The following is a 15,000-nucleotide window of genomic DNA, read 5'->3' as shown; positions in this document are numbered from 1 at the left end:
CGCTGGGACTTTGAAATATTTCGGAGCGCACCTAAAGTTCGTTATTTTGGCTAAACGGAGCGAAAATCTGCATTTATACCATCACGGACGTTAGTTTAATAGCGTTTAACGATCGATCCACGGTACAGAATGCAAAAATATGATTGTTAAAATTTTCGACTAATCGGTTCTAAGAGGCGAAGCAATACGCCGCTGGGACTTTGAAATATTTCGGAGCGCACCTAAAGTTCGTTATTTTGGCTAAACGGAGCGAAAATCTGCATTTATACCATCACGGACGTTAGTTTAATAGCGTTTAACGATGGATCCACGGTACAGAATGCAAAAATATGATTGTTAAAATTTTCGACTAATCGGTTCTAAGAGGCGAAGCAATACGCCGCTGGGACTTTGAAATATTTCGGAGCGCACCTAAAGTTCGTTATTTTGGCTAAACGGAGCGAAAATCTGCATTTATACCATCACGGACGCTAGTTTAATAGCGTTTAACGATCGATCCACGGTACAGAATGCAAAAATATGATTGTTAAAATTTTCGACTAATCGGTTCTAAGAGGCGAAGCAATACGCCGCTGGGACTTTGAAATATTTCGGAGCGCACCTAAAGTTCGTTATTTTGGCTAAACGGAGCGAAAATCTGCATTTATACCATCACGGACGTTAGTTTAATAGTGTTTAACGATGGATCCACGGTACAGAATGCAAAAATATGATTGTTAAAATTTTCGACTAATCGGTTCTAAGAGGCGAAGCAATACGCCGCTGGGACTTTGAAATATTTCGGAGCGCACCTAAAGTTCGTTATTTTGGCTAAACGGAGCGAAAATCTGCATTTATACCATCACGGACGTTAGTTCAATAGCGTTTAACGATCGATCCACGGTACAGAATGCAAAAATATGATTGTTAAAATTTTCGACTAATCGGTTCTAAGAGGCGAAGCAATACGCCGCTGGGACTTTGAAATATTTCGGAGCGCACCTAAAGTTCGTTATTTTGGCTAAACGGAGCGAAAATCTGCATTTATACCATCACGGACGTTAGTTTAATAGCGTTTAACGATCGATCCACGGTACAGAATGCAAAAATATGATTGTTAAAATTTTCGACTAATCGGTTCTAAGAGGCGAAGCAATACGCCGCTGGGACTTTGAAATATTTCGGAGCGCACCTAAAGTTCGTTATTTTGGCTAAACGGAGCGAAAATCTGCATTTATACCATCACGGACGTTAGTTTAATAGCGTTTAACGATGGATCCACGGTACAGAATGCAAAAATATGATTGTTAAAATTTTCGACTAATCGGTTCTAAGAGGCGAAGCAATACGCCGCTGGGACTTTGAAATATTTCGGAGCGCACCTAAAGTTCGTTATTTTGGCTAAACGGAGCGAAAATCTGCATTTATACCATCACGGACGTTAGTTTAATAGCGTTTAACGATCGATCCACGGTACAGAATGCAAAAATATGATTGTTAAAATTATCGACTAATCGGTTCTAAGAGGCGAAGCAATACGCCGCTGGGACTTTGAAATATTTCGGAGCGCACCTAAAGTTCGTTATTTTGGCTAAACGGAGCGAAAATCTGCATTTATACCATCACGGACGTTAGTTTAATAGCGTTTAACGATGGATCCACGGTACAGAATGCAAAAATATGATTGTTAAAATTTTCGACTAATCGGTTCTAAGAGGCGAAGCAATACGCCGCTGGGACTTTGAAATATTTCGGAGCGCACCTAAAGTTCGTTATTTTGGCTAAACGGAGCGAAAATCTGCATTTATACCATCACGGACGCTAGTTTAATAGCGTTTAACGATCGATCCACGGTACAGAATGCAAAAATATGATTGTTAAAATTTTCGACTAATCGGTTCTAAGAGGCGAAGCAATACGCCGCTGGGACTTTGAAATATTTCGGAGCGCACCTAAAGTTCGTTATTTTGGCTAAACGGAGCGAAAATCTGCATTTATACCATCACGGACGTTAGTTTAATAGCGTTTAACGATGGATCCACGGTACAGAATGCAAAAATATGATTGTTAAAATTTTCGACTAATCGGTTCTAAGAGGCGAAGCAATACGCCGCTGGGACTTTGAAATATTTCGGAGCGCACCTAAAGTTCGTTATTTTGGCTAAACGGAGCGAAAATCTGCATTTATACCATCACGGACGTTAGTTCAATAGCGTTTAACGATCGATCCACGGTACAGAATGCAAAAATATGATTGTTAAAATTTTCGACTAATCGGTTCTAAGAGGCGAAGCAATACGCCGCTGGGACTTTGAAATATTTCGGAGCGCACCTAAAGTTCGTTATTTTGGCTAAACGGAGCGAAAATCTGCATTTATACCATCACGGACGTTAGTTTAATAGCGTTTAACGATGGATCCACGGTACAGAATGCAAAAATATGATTGTTAAAATTTTCGACTAATCGGTTCTAAGAGGCGAAGCAATACGCCGCTGGGACTTTGAAATATTTCGGAGCGCACCTAAAGTTCGTTATTTTGGCTAAACGGAGCGAAAATCTGCATTTATACCATCACGGACGTTAGTTTAATAGCGTTTAACGATCGATCCACGGTACAGAATGCAAAAATATGATTGTTAAAATTTTCGACTAATCGGTTCTAAGAGGCGAAGCAATACGCCGCTGGGACTTTGAAATATTTCGGAGCGCACCTAAAGTTCGTTATTTTGGCTAAACGGAGCGAAAATCTGCATTTATACCATCACGGACGTTAGTTTAATAGCGTTTAACGATGGATCCACGGTACAGAATGCAAAAATATGATTGCTAAAATTTTCGACTAATCGGTTCTAAGAGGCGAAGCAATACGCCGCTGGGACTTTGAAATATTTCGGAGCGCACCTAAAGTTCGTTATTTTGGCTAAACGGAGCGAAAATCTGCATTTATACCATCACGGACGTTAGTTTAATAGCGTTTAACGATCGATCCACGGTACAGAATGCAAAAATATGATTGTTAAAATTTTCGACTAATCGGTTCTAAGAGGCGAAGCAATACGCCGCTGGGACTTTGAAATATTTCGGAGCGCACCTAAAGTTCGTTATTTTGGCTAAACGGAGCGAAAATCTGCATTTATACCATCACGGACGTTAGTTTAATAGCGTTTAACGATCGATCCACGGTACAGAATGCAAAAATATGATTGTTAAAATTTTCGACTAATCGGTTCTAAGAGGCGAAGCAATACGCCGCTGGGACTTTGAAATATTTCGGAGCGCACCTAAAGTTCGTTATTTTGGCTAAACGGAGCGAAAATCTGCATTTATACCATCACGGACGTTAGTTTAATAGCGTTTAATGATCGATCCACGGTACAGAATGCAAAAATATGATTGTTAAAATTTTCGACTAATCGGTTCTAAGAGGCGAAGCAATACGCCGCTGGGACTTTGAAATATTTCGGAGCGCACCTAAAGTTCGTTATTTTGGCTAAACGGAGCGAAAATCTGCATTTATACCATCACGGACGTTAGTTTAATAGCGTTTAACGATGGATCCACGGTACAGAATGCAAAAATATGATTGTTAAAATTTTCGACTAATCGGTTCTAAGAGGCGAAGCAATACGCCGCTGGGACTTTGAAATATTTCGGAGCGCACCTAAAGTTCGTTATTTTGGCTAAACGGAGCGAAAATCTGCATTTATACCATCACGGACGTTAGTTTAATAGCGTTTAACGATCGATCCACGGTACAGAATGCAAAAATATGATTGTTAAAATTTTCGACTAATCGGTTCTAAGAGGCGAAGCAATACGCCGCTGGGACTTTGAAATATTTCGGAGCGCACCTAAAGTTCGTTATTTTGGCTAAACGGAGCGAAAATCTGCATTTATACCATCACGGACGTTAGTTTAATAGCGTTTAACGATGGATCCACGGTACAGAATGCAAAAATATGATTGTTAAAATTTTCGACTAATCGGTTCTAAGAGGCGAAGCAATACGCCGCTGGGACTTTGAAATATTTCGGAGCGCACCTAAAGTTCGTTATTTTGGCTAAACGGAGCGAAAATCTGCATTTATACCATCACGGACGTTAGTTTAATAGCGTTTAACGATCGATCCACGGTACAGAATGCAAAAATATGATTGTTAAAATTTTCGACTAATCGGTTCTAAGAGGCGAAGCAATACGCCGCTGGGACTTTGAAATATTTCGGAGCGCACCTAAAGTTCGTTATTTTGGCTAAACGGAGCGAAAATCTGCATTTATACCATCACGGACGTTAGTTTAATAGCGTTTAACGATGGATCCACGGTACAGAATGCAAAAATATGATTGTTAAAATTTTCGACTAATCGGTTCTAAGAGGCGAAGCAATACGCCGCTGGGACTTTGAAATATTTCGGAGCGCACCTAAAGTTCGTTATTTTGGCTAAACGGAGCGAAAATCTGCATTTATACCATCACGGACGCTAGTTTAATAGCGTTTAACGATCGATCCACGGTACAGAATGCAAAAATATGATTGTTAAAATTTTCGACTAATCGGTTCTAAGAGGCGAAGCAATACGCCGCTGGGACTTTGAAATATTTCGGAGCGCACCTAAAGTTCGTTATTTTGGCTAAACGGAGCGAAAATCTGCATTTATACCATCACGGACGTTAGTTTAATAGCGTTTAACGATGGATCCACGGTACAGAATGCAAAAATATGATTGTTAAAATTTTCGACTAATCGGTTCTAAGAGGCGAAGCAATACGCCGCTGGGACTTTGAAATATTTCGGAGCGCACCTAAAGTTCGTTATTTTGGCTAAACGGAGCGAAAATCTGCATTTATACCATCACGGACGTTAGTTCAATAGCGTTTAACGATCGATCCACGGTACAGAATGCAAAAATATGATTGTTAAAATTTTCGACTAATCGGTTCTAAGAGGCGAAGCAATACGCCGCTGGGACTTTGAAATATTTCGGAGCGCACCTAAAGTTCGTTATTTTGGCTAAACGGAGCGAAAATCTGCATTTATACCATCACGGACGTTAGTTTAATAGCGTTTAACGATCGATCCACGGTACAGAATGCAAAAATATGATTGTTAAAATTTTCGACTAATCGGTTCTAAGAGGCGAAGCAATACGCCGCTGGGACTTTGAAATATTTCGGAGCGCACCTAAAGTTCGTTATTTTGGCTAAACGGAGCGAAAATCTGCATTTATACCATCACGGACGTTAGTTCAATAGCGTTTAACGATCGATCCACGGTACAGAATGCAAAAATATGATTGTTAAAATTTTCGACTAATCGGTTCTAAGAGGCGAAGCAATACGCCGCTGGGACTTTGAAATATTTCGGAGCGCACCTAAAGTTCGTTATTTTGGCTAAACGGAGCGAAAATCTGCATTTATACCATCACGGACGTTAGTTTAATAGCGTTTAACGATGGATCCACGGTACAGAATGCAAAAATATGATTGTTAAAATTTTCGACTAATCGGTTCTAAGAGGCGAAGCAATACGCCGCTGGGACTTTGAAATATTTCGGAGCGCACCTAAAGTTCGTTATTTTGGCTAAACGGAGCGAAAATCTGCATTTATACCATCACGGACGTTAGTTTAATAGCGTTTAACGATCGATCCACGGTACAGAATGCAAAAATATGATTGTTAAAATTTTCGACTAATCGGTTCTAAGAGGCGAAGCAATACGCCGCTGGGACTTTGAAATATTTCGGAGCGCACCTAAAGTTCGTTATTTTGGCTAAACGGAGCGAAAATCTGCATTTATACCATCACGGACGTTAGTTTAATAGCGTTTAACGATGGATCCACGGTACAGAATGCAAAAATATGATTGTTAAAATTTTCGACTAATCGGTTCTAAGAGGCGAAGCAATACGCCGCTGGGACTTTGAAATATTTCGGAGCGCACCTAAAGTTCGTTATTTTGGCTAAACGGAGCGAAAATCTGCATTTATACCATCACGGACGTTAGTTTAATAGCGTTTAACGATCGATCCACGGTACAGAATGCAAAAATATGATTGTTAAAATTTTCGACTAATCGGTTCTAAGAGGCGAAGCAATACGCCGCTGGGACTTTGAAATATTTCGGAGCGCACCTAAAGTTCGTTATTTTGGCTAAACGGAGCGAAAATCTGCATTTATACCATCACGGACGTTAGTTTAATAGCGTTTAACGATCGATCCACGGTACAGAATGCAAAAATATGATTGTTAAAATTTTCGACTAATCGGTTCTAAGAGGCGAAGCAATACGCCTGTTACGTCGGATCGTTGATTAGCCGAGTCTTGTGACCGGACGAGCGGTAACCCGGTCGGCGGTGCTCGGCTGATACGAATCTGAACTCGCAGGCAGAGATGGGTCTTTGCCGCGTGGAGGAGCTAGGTGGATTGTCAGGTAAGGCGAAGGGCGTTAAAGAACGACACGTGGTTTTAAATTAAAATAACAAGGTATATTCTAAATCAAATTTATGCTAAATACAAGCTACGTCATATAGTCTACAGTATAGTCAACTCCTATACGCGAGTGGTACTCCGGTTATGTAACACGTGTAACCTATGGAGGTGCGTTTCTAGGCCGCAGCGTCTCCACAGGGGGAAATGGGTTAAGGAAAGATAGATTGAGCGGGCGAGCAGTGTGTCCAGCTTCTGCCTGCTCAACCGGAGGTGAGAAAGGTGTAGCTTAGTATGCCGTTTACTCGTCCAAGGCCGGGTCGCTAAGACTGGCTGATTTAGGATTCTCGCGTTGAGTCCCCTTGGAGCGAGCGTTGGTTAACGTCTGCTACAACCTCTGAAGTTGAGGTCGATGAGGGCGGTATATATGTCTATACCGCGCCAATGTTGTTGCGAGTGAGCGGTGCGCCGAGTGGCCATCTAGCGGCGACTCTGGAACTATCGGCGCTGTCGGAGTGGTGCGCACGGTGTGTTGGTCGACTGGGGACTGGAGTAGTTTCGGTGGCGGCCGCTGGTGGCGCTGGTGCTTCTGTAGAGGTGGGGAGCCGTGTCTGCCACCTGTCGTCTATCGCGTTGAGCCAGGCGCGTTGCGCACGCTGTCAGCGGACGTAACACCTTCCCCCAACAAGAGAGGAAAATGTGGTGAAGTTGAAAATTCTGTGAATTTTGACTTCGAGCATTTTCCGTTATACAGGTATTCGAGATCTTCGTAGTCGGTCCATGTGGATTATTTTAGGTTTTCCTCTCCAGAGTATTTTGATATTGTTATTTTGAAGGACTTCGAGGACTTCGAATGGGCCGGTGTATTGGTTTTCGTACTTCTTGTTTTTCTGGCTGTTTAGTAAAAAGACTGGGTCGCCTGGGTGTAATTCCTGAGGGTTGAGTCTTCTGTCATAGTAGTATTTTGATCTCTCCTTGGCTGCTATCAGGTTTTCTCGTGCTTGTGCTTGTAGTTGGTTGAGGTTCCTCATGTGGGATATTAGGTGTGATTGGTAAGTAACTTCCTCGTTCTCGTCCAAGATGTTCCTTGGGCAGGGTACTCGTGCTATTTCGCCAAAGACAAGGTGGTATGGCGAAAATCTTGTGCCCTCGTGGACACTTGTGTTGTACGAGAACATTGCTGCCTCGATTACTTCGTCCCATTGTTGGTTCCTATCCACATATTGCTTTAAGTATTCGACTAAAACATGATGCGAACGTTCTACGGACCCATTAGATTGGGGGTGGAATGGAGATGTTTGTACGTGCTTAATATGGAATTTCTGCAGTAAGGTTTTCATAACGTGTCCTGTTAGGCTTGTTCCCTGGTCCGTCAAGAGACACTTTGGTGCACCATATATGTATATGAATCCTTTCGTGAATGCTGTTGTTATTGGTTTTGCTGTTGCGTCTGGTAATGGTATTCCCACAGAGTATTTAGTCAGCAAATCTTGGATGGTTAGAATGTATTTGTTTCCGTTCCTAGTCGGTGGTAGGGGTCCTACCATGTCTATGGAAACTTTATCAAATGCTCGACCTGGTGTATCGGTGAGTATCATTGGCTGCTTGTTTTTGACTCTAATTAGTTTTTTAAGTTGACAATCGATGCATCTGCGAATGAAGTTCTGGACATCCTCCTTGAGATTCTCCCAGTAGTAATGCTGTCTGATTCTTTTGTACGTTTTTGTGACTCCTTTGTGGCCTGCGTATGGTGCTGAGTGAAATTCTTGAATGATTGCTTCCCTCCTGGTCTTGACTGGAATTTTGACAAGATTCCTGCATATTGTAATTAATACTGGATGGTCAGCGAATTTTTGCTCCAATTTCTCCTTTAGGCGATCCCATGGTATTCGGTCTGACTGGTGTGGTTTACTGATAGAAAACGATGGTATTCCTTGCTGGTTAATAGCCGTTAGTAATTTATTAAAGCAAACATCGAATATTGTGCTATTAATTTGCTCGTATACGGAGTTAGCTATCGGCAGTGCAATGTATGTCCGTCTGTTGTGTTTTAGTATAGTTGGTGTGCCTAACTCGACGTTTCGGTGCACCGGGTATTTTTTTAATGAGTGAAGCTGTCTTGCTCCTTCATCCAGTGGTTCTCCATGGGTTGTGATGAAATAAGCAAGGTTGTCCTTTCGCATTGGGAGACAATCTCTGGTTTCCAATATATTGTTGGTTGATAACGGCTGGGTGTCTGCTGGTTCCGTGTCGCTTTCGTCTTCGAGTTCGCTTTCCGAGGTGACTGAGTGGTTGTCATCGGTCGAGTCGGTATCTGGTTCTTCTTCTAGGTGGATATCGCTATCCGCAACGCGTGATGTTGATGGCTGTGGTTCAATTGGTGGATCCTCGAAGTCAACCTCGTTTGGCAATTGTGGTTCTGGTCTTGGCTCATTCGGTCTTATATCTCGTTCTGTGTCTTGCGTTATTGGTTCTGGACGAAGAGTTTCCTCCTCCTGCTGCGGGTTTGGTGTTTCCTGCTCTGTTTCTCCTCTTGCCTCAGCTTGGGACAGTCCCTCGGTTTCTTCTATGTTTTCCGCAGTGTTGGTTTCGCGGTCCTCGAAGAAGTTGGCCAAGTTTTCCCACTGCTCATCGGTGAGTTCTGCTGTACTCCGTGCGTTTGTCGTTGTTAGTGGGAGTATTTGGGTTTCCGGTGGGTTACGGGATAATGCGTCCGCGTTATTATTAACTTTTCCGGGCTTATACATTATTTTGTACTCATATTCGCCTAACTTTAACCTCCAGCGTACTAAGCGTGATGTCGGGTCTTTAACTTTGTGTAACCATATTAGTGGTTGATGATCGGTAATTAAAGTAAAGGGTCTTCCGTAAACATACTGCCTGAAATGCTGTGTACAGTATACGATAGCTAATAACTCCTTTTCAATTGTTGAATAATTACACTCTGCTGGATTCAGTGCTCTCGAGGCGTATGCTATCGGAAGATCCTTCCCTACTTCTCCCTGGCTTAACACCCCTCCTATAGCATGTTCAGATGCATCGGTAGTTATAATAAATTCTTTTTCGAAGTTGGGAAACTGTAATATCGGTTCTTTGCAGATTAATTCCTTTAATATGTCAAACGCTTGTTGTTGTTCTCCCCCCCACGAAAACTTGACATTCTTTTTGAGCAGTTTGGTAAGTGGTTTCGCGGTTTTTGAGAAATTCGGAATGAAACGCCGGTAATACCCGGTTAGGCCTAAAAACTGTTTGATATTGCGCGCTGTACGGGGCACAGGAAAATGATGGACGGACTTAACTTTATCCGGATTCGGTTTGACTCCCGTTTCGCCAATTATGTGTCCAAGGTATACTACTTCCTTTCGGAGAAATTGGCACTTTTCGGGTTGTAGTTTTAGGTTGGCTTTACGCAACCGTTCCGCTAGTTTTTGGAATTTTATTTCGTGTTCGCGGAGAGAACTTGCATAAATAACTATATCGTCTATATACGCGAAGATCTCTTCCCCCTGGAGCCCCGATGAAACTACATCCATTAACTTTTGGAAGGTTGCGGGAGCGTTTTTCAGTCCAAAGGGCATTCGTTTAAACTGGAAATGCCCATGGGGAGTGGAAAAGGCTGTTTTTTCAGCGTCTTCCTCATCCATGGGTACTTGATGATAGCCCGACGATAGGTCTAGGACGGTAAAATATTTCGCGCCTCCAAGTTGATCTAAAATTTCTACAATGTTGGGTAATGGGTACGCGTCTCCAATGGTTTTCGTGTTCAAGGTTCTAAAATCGATTACGACCCGCCATTTTCTGTTCCCGTTTGCGTCTAACTTCTTTGGAACTATCCACACCGGGGAGTTGTACGGTGAGGCTGAAGGTTCTACAATGTCGTTTTCTAGTAAATCAGCTACTTGTCTTTGAAGTTCTTCTTTGTGAATGGGAGGGAAACGATATTGCTTCGTATTTACCGGTCTATCGTCCGTAGTTCGTATCTTATGTTTAACTAAGTTCGTCGCTGATAGCTTTTCGTCAGGTAATCTAAATATATCCGCGTACTTATAAATTAATGAGTTTACGCTCGCGAGTTCCTCCGTGTTTAAGTGATCTAGTTTTAACATGCCTACTAATTTTTCGACTCTTTCCTTATCATTACAGCTGACATAGTTGATTTTACGCGAGTCTGTACATTTGCTTGATTCGACATTAACGTTACTTCCGCGGTTTTGCTCGCAGGATTCTCTAGGTAATCGTGTCTTTTTGTTAATTTTGTTTGTAAGTGTGCTCTCACCAGTAGAGGTCGTGATGCACCTTGTTCCTTCCTCTGTCCTTGCAGGGTATGTTTCCCTTTCCAAGCGGGTAAGGCATACATTTTCATTCTTCACCTCTTCTACGTTGTCCATCGATGGACTGTTTGACACGATTTCCTCGAATTCCCCTAATTTCATTACCGGGAGCACTACATTAAGTTCTTCCTCAGAGCAATTAAAGATTTTGAATGGTGCTTTCCCTTCTAAAACCTTAGTTACGCAATTACCAGCGAATACATTTTTGCCTATATTTAAACGCGGAATATATCCTTCTTTGATTTCGCTGTTTGTAACTTTAACGTACGCAATACTTGTGGATCTCGCGGGTACAATCATTGTTTCGCGGCCTACAAACGGTATTTGAGCATTTTTAATTATTAAGCATTGTGTCGCGAAGTCTATCTGTGCTTGTGTTTTATTTAGGAATTCGGCGCCCACAATTCCGGACCCTTTGATAGGAAAATCCGCCCTAACCACGTGAAAAGTGTGAAACTGATTGAATAATGGGATCTTAACGGTGCCTAATGTGGCCACCGTTGATGCGGTAATCCCACTTAAATGGATAATGTTTTTAGTGTTAATTGTGAGGTCGCGGGCAGTATTTTCTTTAATTAGATTTGGGTCAGCTCCGGAGTCCAAGAGGAAAGTACCGGGTGCTTCGATGTGTTTCGAACGCAGTTCGATGCTTGGAACGTGTGTGTTCGTTAGTTTGAGGTGGTAGACGCGGGGGTTTCCGGTTCTTCCATCTCCATTGCATGAACTGGACGCGCGGTTACCCTGTTGTCCCGTCGGGCATCCGTCGACGGGGGGTTTTGGAGGTTTCCCTGTCTTTGCGTTTGTGCGCGACACTCCGAGGTGTTGTGATTATTCCGTTTGCAAATACTACAGAATTTATTCCGAGGTGGTTCGCGTGATCCGTGGGGTTGATTTAAGGGGTTCCGGAAGCATTCTCTCTCCGCGTGACCGAATTTGTTGCAGATCGGGCAAACCATTGGTTGCGTTAACTGTGAAACGTTTGCAAAGCTAGGTTGTCTTGGATCAGATGTTACCGGAGGATGCGATGGGGGTGCGCTAGACGGTAATTTTGTCCGTGCCCTATCTTTATCGGTATTTAAACTGTTTGCGACCAAAATTGCCTTGTTAAACGCGTCATTTAGATCCGTGTAACCCTCTAGTCTTAGTAAGATTCTATGGTCCGTCGGGAGTCCATCGGTAAAACATTTCAACGTGAATGATTCTAAATCCGGATCTGCTGGTTTCCCTTCTGATTTCTCACTATCTATCACCGCGGATTTCAGGTCTTTTACGCGACTAATGTAGTCCAAGATGTGTTCCTGAGGAGTTTTAAAAATATCCGCAAGTTTCCCTTTATAGTAATGAGGAGATTTCAACGGGGCGAGTTTACTTCTAAGTGACTCTATTAATTCGGACATTGTATAATGGCGTTCGTCTTCGATCGCGACGTATGCTCGACCCGTTATTTTGGCGCGCATTGCTCGTACTAACTGTGGTTCTAGATGTGGTGGTATCATTTCGCGGGCTCTTTTACAAACTCGACTGAATTTAATGACTGTCATGTTATGACCGTCGAAAGTGGGTATTGTATCTAGCACGTCTCGCAACCGAATACCGGTTTCGGAGTTTCCTCCTGAACTCTGGCTTGTTACAAGGGTATTATTTTCCCTAATGTTCTGTAACTCCGCCCTTAGGGAAAGGAGTTCTTGTTCTATAGAAAACGCGGGAGTGAGAATGGGGTCGGGTGTGATTTTGTTCTCTAAGATGGCTACCTTGTTCCGAAGTTCCCCGATTATTTTATTTAGTTCATCACACCGTTCCGTCTCTCGGCTCTGTAAAACCTTCCTTTCTTGCTCCATTATCTCTTGGAACGCGAGCTGTTGCTGTTTCAGTTCGTTTTCTTTAGCGACGAGTTTGTCTGATAGAAAAGTTAACTCTGCCTCGGTAAGAGGTTGCGCTCGTGTATGAGGCATGTTTATTTTATTTATTTTGTTAACTTTAATAAATCCTTCTCTTTCCAAATCGCTCTAGCCCTCCTTGCTAGCCCTATCGCTGTCGAGAGTTCGTTCGTAATCCCACCGCTGTCACCAAAAATGATCCTGTTACGTCGGATCGTTGATTAGCCGAGTCTTGTGACCGGACGAGCGGTAACCCGGTCGGCGGTGCTCGGCTGATACGAATCTGAACTCGCAGGCAGAGATGGGTCTTTGCCGCGTGGAGGAGCTAGGTGGATTGTCAGGTAAGGCGAAGGGCGTTAAAGAACGACACGTGGTTTTAAATTAAAATAACAAGGTATATTCTAAATCAAATTTATGCTAAATACAAGCTACGTCATATAGTCTACAGTATAGTCAACTCCTATACGCGAGTGGTACTCCGGTTATGTAACACGTGTAACCTATGGAGGTGCGTTTCTAGGCCGCAGCGTCTCCACAGGGGGAAATGGGTTAAGGAAAGATAGATTGAGCGGGCGAGCAGTGTGTCCAGCTTCTGCCTGCTCAACCGGAGGTGAGAAAGGTGTAGTTTAGTATGCCGTTTACTCGTCCAAGGCCGGGTCGCTAAGACTGGCTGATTTAGGATTCTCGCGTTGAGTCCCCTTGGAGCGAGCGTTGGTTAACGTCTGCTACAACCTCTGAAGTTGAGGTCGATGAGGGCGGTATATATGTCTATACCGCGCCAATGTTGTTGCGAGTGAGCGGTGCGCCGAGTGGCCATCTAGCGGCGACTCTGGAACTATCGGCGCTGTCGGAGTGGTGCGCACGGTGTGTTGGTCGACTGGGGACTGGAGTAGTTTCGGTGGCGGCCGCTGGTGGCGCTGGTGCTTCTGTAGAGATGGGGAGCCGTGTCTGCCACCTGTCGTCTATCGCGTTGAGCCAGGCGCGTTGCGCACGCTGTCAGCGGACGTAACACGCCGCTGGGACTTTGAAATATTTCGGAGCGCACCTAAAGTTCGTTATTTTGGCTAAACGGAGCGAAAATCTGCATTTATACCATCACGGACGTTAGTTTAATAGCGTTTAACGATCGATCCACGGTACAGAATGCAAAAATATGATTGTTAAAATGTTCGACTAATCGGTTCTAAGAGGCGAAGCAATACGCCGCTGGGACTTTGAAATATTTCGGAGCGCACCTAAAGTTCGTTATTTTGGCTAAACGGAGCGAAAATCTGCATTTATACCATCACGGACGTTAGTTTAATAGCGTTTAACGATGGATCCACGGTACAGAATGCAAAAATATGATTGTTAAAATTTTCGACTAATCGGTTCTAAGAGGCGAAGCAATACGCCGCTGGGACTTTGAAATATTTCGGAGCGCACCTAAAGTTCGTTATTTTGGCTAAACGGAGCGAAAATCTGCATTTATACCATCACGGACGCTAGTTTAATAGCGTTTAACGATCGATCCACGGTACAGAATGCAAAAATATGATTGTTAAAGTTTTCGACTAATCGGTTCTAAGAGGCGAAGCAATACGCCGCTGGGACTTTGAAATATTTCGGAGCGCACCTAAAGTTCGTTATTTTGGCTAAACGGAGCGAAAATCTGCATTTATACCATCACGGACGTTAGTTTAATAGCGTTTAACGATGGATCCACGGTACAGAATGCAAAAATATGATTGTTAAAATTTTCGACTTATCGGTTCTGGATCACTGAAAAATCAAAAAAAATTATTAATTTTGATTAATTAAATTACATATGTAGTTTTATATTGTTATAGTCTCGTATTTGTTAATGTTTTGTCGTAAGAAAATGCAAAAATATCGTTTTAATGTTTTCGTCTCATCGGTTCTGGATCGCTGAAAAATCAAAAAAAAATATTAATTTTGATTAATTAAATTACAAATGGAGTTTTATATTGCTATAGTCGCTTATTTGTTAATGTTTTACCGTAAGAAAATGCAAAAATATCGTTTTAATATTTTCATCTCATCGGTTCTGGGCGGTTTTAAAATTTTTTAAAATATTAATTAAACCCATGATTTACATGAGAATGTGAATTTATTATGTCCTGCATGTTAATTTATTAATTTTCATGTATAGAACGTTATAAAATGAAAGGATATGTTCGACGATATTTTCAGTCTAAGTTTTACCGTGCCGGCGGGATGGTACGCTCTCACGGCGGTTTGCACAGGCATACGCCTGGGCGTAAGCCCATGCGTCGCCGACCTAGCGGCCGGCCGTTCGGTATTTATAGGAAGGCACTTTCGGTTCGCTCGGACCGGTCGGGAGTAGCGTCGAGCGTGTGGCTCTTTTATGACTTCGGTTGAAAAG

The sequence above is a fragment of the Osmia lignaria genome, unplaced genomic scaffold (assembly GCF_051020975.1).
Source record: "Osmia lignaria lignaria isolate PbOS001 unplaced genomic scaffold, iyOsmLign1 scaffold0044, whole genome shotgun sequence".
NCBI lineage: Eukaryota > Metazoa > Arthropoda > Insecta > Hymenoptera > Megachilidae > Osmia > Osmia lignaria.
Note: the sequence above shows the minus strand (reverse complement) of the source record.